The sequence below is a fragment of the Pipistrellus hanaki genome (genome assembly GCF_964339955.1).
Source record: "Pipistrellus hanaki genome assembly, chromosome: 2".
Classification (NCBI taxonomy): domain Eukaryota; kingdom Metazoa; phylum Chordata; class Mammalia; order Chiroptera; family Vespertilionidae; genus Pipistrellus; species Pipistrellus hanaki.
The window spans coordinates 118802900-118808899 of record NC_140504.1 but is presented as its reverse complement, the minus strand read 5'-3'; positions in this window follow the sequence as shown (position 1 = coordinate 118808899).

Here is a 6000-nt window from a genome sequence, read left to right as displayed (position 1 = left end):
ACCTTAAAAAGTACTTTTACAGCAACATTTAGACTAATATTTGACCAAACAATTTTTCACCCACCATTATTTAGTCAAGTTGACACATAAAATTAACTATAACATCATTTAACCAGCCCCCTTCTGATGGTCATTTAGAGCAGCTGCAATGAGTAAACTTGCAAAATCCATTTCTTACACAGTCATGTGCCACATAATGATTTTTCAGTCAACAATAGACCACATATACAACAGTGGTCCCATACGATTATAATAAAGTTAAAATTCTGCAAGAAATGGAAGGATGTGAGATTTAAGAGGAATTTTTTTTCTCTGATGGGAACAATATTTATGGACCTTGGCAATAGATTCCCTCTGACAGCACTTCAATTTTGAGTGCACAGATTATATCCCAATTGGTCAGCAGTTTTAGCACAGAGGGCGCTCTAGCCCTCCCAGTTCTACCTGATGGTCTTCAGAGTGCAGTGCTATAGGTTCTTGGTTGAGGACTTACAAGTCCTACTATGTAAGAACACAGGCTCACAAGAGTTACCTTAATAAATATTAAGTGCCACTGCCACTTTAGTAAAAGCTTTCTTTAGTAGGGTGGAGTCAGCCTATCCCTCTACTTTGGAAATATTTTCAGGTTGTAATGATGTGAAGCATAGATAATTTTTCCCCCCATTAATTCAATGCCATGGAGAGCTCTTTATGCCAGAGAGAGTTAATGGAACCAAAAATAAACTCCCAAAGTTTAAATATTAAATCCTCAGTTCTGAACAGTTTATACAGTTCTAAATAACCTCCTTTTTATGAATACTAAAATGTTCCTTAATCTGATCACTGCTCCAATGTGCATGGCATGATAATCCCCTGTGTTCCTTTATGTCTGCATCCTAATTCCTTATTCCTACTGATCCTCAGGCCACCTTCACTCACTCCTGACAATCACTGTTATGGTGATCTGTGCCCTACTCAGCCAGTTCTCCTGTGTACTTTCAGTCAGTGCAGCCCACATCTGTGCTTATGGAGCATCACTGACAGCTTCAATGTTCTATTTCTGACCCTTTTGGAGGAAGTAGAGGCAAGGCTTGTGGGACACTGTTTATAAAGTTCACAGAAGCACACAGTAATGCCCTAGGCCTTCACATTCATTCACCACTCACTCACTCACTCACTCACCCAGAGCAACTGCCAGGTCTGCTAGCTCCATTTATGATTGCTCCATACAGGTGAACCATTTTTTATCTCTTATTCTGTACTAGAGGCCCAGTGCATGAATTTGTGTACCAGTGGGGTCCCTTGGCCTGGCCAGCTAGATTGGGCCAAAACTGGCTCTCTGACAGCCCTTGAGGGGTCCTGGATTGTGAGAGAGTGCAAGCCAGGCCGAGGGACACTACTGTTGCATCATCAGGGCCAGAGAGAGAGACGAAGGAGGTTGGCCAACCAGGGAAGGATCAACCGAGGGAGAGCTCCAGGGCGTGTCCGGCTTATCTCACTCAGTCCTGATCAGCTGGACCTGCTCCTGGCTACAGCCTGTATAACATGTTACCAGTCAACCAGTTGCTATGATGTGCACTGATCACCAGGGGGCACCTCTCCAGGATTGCAAGAGGGCCAAGAAACCCCACCAGTGCACAATCGGGGATGGAGAGGAATGTGGGAGGTTGGCTAGCCAGGGAGTGACCAAGGGAGGGTTCCAGGTTGTGTCTGCCCTTCTCACTCAGTCCAGATTGGCCAGAACCCAGCAGCAAGCTAAACAACCGGTCAGAGCATCTACTCCCTGGTGGTCAGTGCATGTCATAATGAGTGATTAAACAGCCTTAGCATATCATTAGCATATTATGCTTTGAGTGGTTGAACAGATGACTGGAAGAATGGACACTTAGGACATTAGGCTTTTATTATATAGAAGTACCCATTAAAATGTTTAAGTACCCATTAAAATGTTTAAGAATCTACTTGTATTTTCTTTTGTAAAAAAATGTTCATATACTTTGTTTACCATATCTTACTAATATTTTTTTAAAAATATTTTTTATTGATTTTTTTTACAGAGAGGAAGAGAGATGGATAGAGAGTTAGAAACATCGATGAGAGAGAATCATCGATCAGCTGCCTCTTGCACACCCCCTACTGGGATGTCCCCTCAACCAAGGTACATGCCCTTGCCCGGAATCAAACCCAGGACCTTTCAGTCCACAGGCCGATGCTCTATCCATTGAGCCAAACTGGTTTCGGCAATATCTTACTAATATTTTTATAATAAAGCATAGATGGTCCTATAATAACTAAGAAAATAATAATTAATGCATGTGTCCCCTGTTGTTTATAAGTAGAGTATTCCTATGACAGTTTTCATAAGCTGAAATGTCAGTGAAGCGAAAAGTATCCCCCACTTTCCAAAAGTTTGTGTTAAGAAACTTCACTATTAGGAAAGATATACTTTAGTTCCTGCTTCCCCTAACAGAAGGAAATCTGAAGAGGAGTCTTGCTTTTATGAAAAAAGCCATTGCCATAATATTGTAGGTCTTTCTTAAAGGTGAAATGGTGAAACAAACTTCCAGAATGTGGGGATACCTGAATTCCACTATATTTTTGAGTTACAAGTATTTTTCAGAGTTTGCTCTTTCTATTAGTACATTTTTATCATAATAAATAGAATTTTTATTGTATGTTAAAATCTTACCTAAATTTTAATTGAAATATTATATAAATATGGGAAGCTTAAGCATTAGGTGTATATAGATAAATGGATTTTTATTAAGTGAGTCAAGTTCTCCTTCATATATACAATATATATCACCCAGCATAAGAAACTGCCCCATAAATAATTTCCCACTGTGACAAGTCCAGTAACTATAACCCCATCCCCAAAGGAAGAGTCATCACCATACTTTCTCAGTATACAGTACTTCATTTCATTATGCTTCACAGATACCATGATTTGCTCACAAATTAAAAGTTTGTGGCAGCTGTGTTTAGCAACTCTTTCAGCACTCTTTTTCAATAGCATTTGTTCACTTTGTCTCTGTACCACATTTTGGTAATTCTCACAATATTAAAACTGTTTCATTATTGTATTTGTTTGGTGATCTGTAATCAGTGATCTTTAAAAAATTGTTTGTAAAAGTAAGAGTGAATTGATGCAGCAAACCTCATTGTTGTCTTGTTTTTAAAAACTGCCACTCCATCCATCAGCAACTACCATCACCATTAGTCACCAGCCCTCAACACCCATTGGGGCAAGACCTTCCACCAGCAAAATGATTACAATTTGCTGAGGCTCAGATAGCCAGAAAGAACATTGTCACTGGTAGTTAAATGTGAAAAGGGAACACAGAAGGCTGTCCAATCTTAATGGCTCTGAATGGTTGGAGACCGGGGTAGTTGAAGCAACTTTAACTTGTTAATCATATGTAAATTCTTGCTGATTTTCTATCGTTGGAATTTCCTGCCTAAGGGATGTGGGTGTATCTCAGAACCTCAATAAAAGGGGAGGTAGAAGGCCAGAGCAGTGGGTAGTCCTCCTCCTAGAGGTGGACTCCCACCTGGCCCCCCATTTTCCCAAATTAACTCTTTTCCAGTCTCTTTTCATTTGTGTGCGGCCTTCTGCAAAACGCAGAAGCCTGAAGAGGAATCCTGAACCACACAGGACATGAATGATAGGGATCCTACATCAGATGATGGTTAGCATTTCTTAGTAATAACGTATTTTTAAATTAAGTTCTGTATATTTTATTTAGACATAAAGCTGTATACACTAATAGACTACAATAGAGTGTAAGCATAAGTTTTTTATTTTATTTTATTGTTGACAATATTATATATGTTCCCCATTTTTATATGCGTTAGAAAATAAAAAAAATTGTGAGGCTCGTTTTATTGTGATATTTGTTTTATTGCAGTCAGTGGTCTGGAACTGAATCTGCAACCTCTCCAAGGTATGACTATAGTTATGCCTGTTTTTTATTTTATTTTAAATTAATATATTTATTTGTAATATTTATTACATATTATAAAATTATATAGATTTTTTTAAAATTGTTTGTATTCTTTAGATATTTGACTCCTTTTGCTCAACACAATGTTTATGAGCTTCATCCATGCTATTATGTGTAGCATTAGTGTATTCCTTCTCATTGCTGTATAAGTTAATGTATCATATTTTCTCGATCTGTACAAGCTGCTATAGCATACTGCCAGAGACTTGGTAGCTTATAAGCAACAGAGATGTATTTCCTATAGTTCTGGCAGGTGGAAGTCCAAAATCAAGCTCCCAGCATGGTCAGGTGAGGGCTCTGTTCCTGGTCTCATTATAGAAGAGAATAGGGGGCTCTCTGGGGCCTCTTACATAGGATCACAGGTCTCATTCATGAGTGCTTCACCCTCATGACACAAATACTTTCCAAATGTCCCACATCACAACACCATCATATTGGGCATTAGGGTCCCAACATGTAAATTTTGGGGGGAACCCAGGCTTTTTTACAATAAATTTATTCACCAATTGTTCAAGGGCATTTAAGCTGTTTATATGTTGGTTACTTCAAGAGTGCTGTTAGGATGTGCTTATAATTTTTTAGTGAACATATGCACATATCTTTTCTGACTACATACTTAGGAATGGAATTGCTGGATTACAGGGTATGCAATTTTAGTAAATATTATCAACAAATGACCCAATGTGATTGTAGAATTTTTACTCCCATCAATACTGCATTGTCATTTTCACGTCAGTCATCTGTGTGGTGGTGCCTTAAAGTGTGTGATTGTGCATTATATTCTCCGGATGAGTAATGAAGTTGATGATCACCTTTTTGCACTTTTTCTATTGAACGTTTATTTTAAAATTCATTTTTTATTATCTCACTTTACTGTCTTTGGGTTTGTATGTGCTCTATTTCTATGTATTTGCTTGAGAAGGAATATTGGAGCATTTATTTTTAACCTTTTTTAAAATATGAATCCAAGGCCATAAATTTCCTTTTAAGCATTATTAGTTGTATTCCACAAAGTTTGATATTTTATCTTCTCCTTGTCATTGGGTCAAATGTTTTCCAATGTCTATTTTTTTTAAATCCATACATTACTTAGAAGTACATTGTTTAACTTCCAAGCAGTTGGGGGGGAAATTCTAGTTTCCTCTTTCTTATTGATTTCTAACTTAATTTCACTATGGTCAAAGAATGTTCTTTGAATGTTCTCAAAACTTTGAAATGTGTTGAGGTTTGCTTTTTATTCCAATATGTGGCCAATTTTGGTGAACATTCCTTGTGCCTTCTGTTGTCATTGAGTGTTCTGATGTCAATTAGATCAGTTAGTTATTTGTATTTGTGAAGAGCATACTATAAGATGACCTACAATTATCCTAGCCTCTGGAAAATCAAACTCTTATGTCATTCCTTCTCCCTGGTGGTGGCTAGGTCCTGTGACTTGCTTTTAACCCTTAGAGTAAGATACATCAAATTGTGCCATGGGTCTTGCTTAGGAGACATTCCCTTGCTGGCTTTGATAAGGCAGCACCATGAGAGGACCTCATGTGACTAAGGCTAACAACAGCTACAAATGATAGTGACCTCTTGCCAGCAGTTTGCAAGCAATGGGGGTCCTTGGAACAAATGGCTGCAAGCAACAAAACTGTGCTAAATGTGTGGTCTTGGAAGTACATCAGTCAAGCCATGAGGTGAGACTGCAGCTCCAGCAACACCATGGCTGCAGCTTTCACGTGAGACTCTGAGGCAGAGCCATCCCAGAAAACTGTGCCAGGACTTGACTTACAAACATTTTGAAATAATAAATTGCATAGGTTAACACTAAATCTGTGGTGCTTTATATGCAGCATCCAAAAATAACTTTTATTTCTGTACTAAATTTTTAGGTCCTTTATGTATTTGCTATGAAAAAGTTATGTAAAAAGCACCTTGCTTTTTGTGATTTTATTTCTTTCTCATTTTTCTATAACTTTTATAATTTAGTTCTGTAATTTTCTTTTGCTTTATAAATTTGGAAGTTATGGTT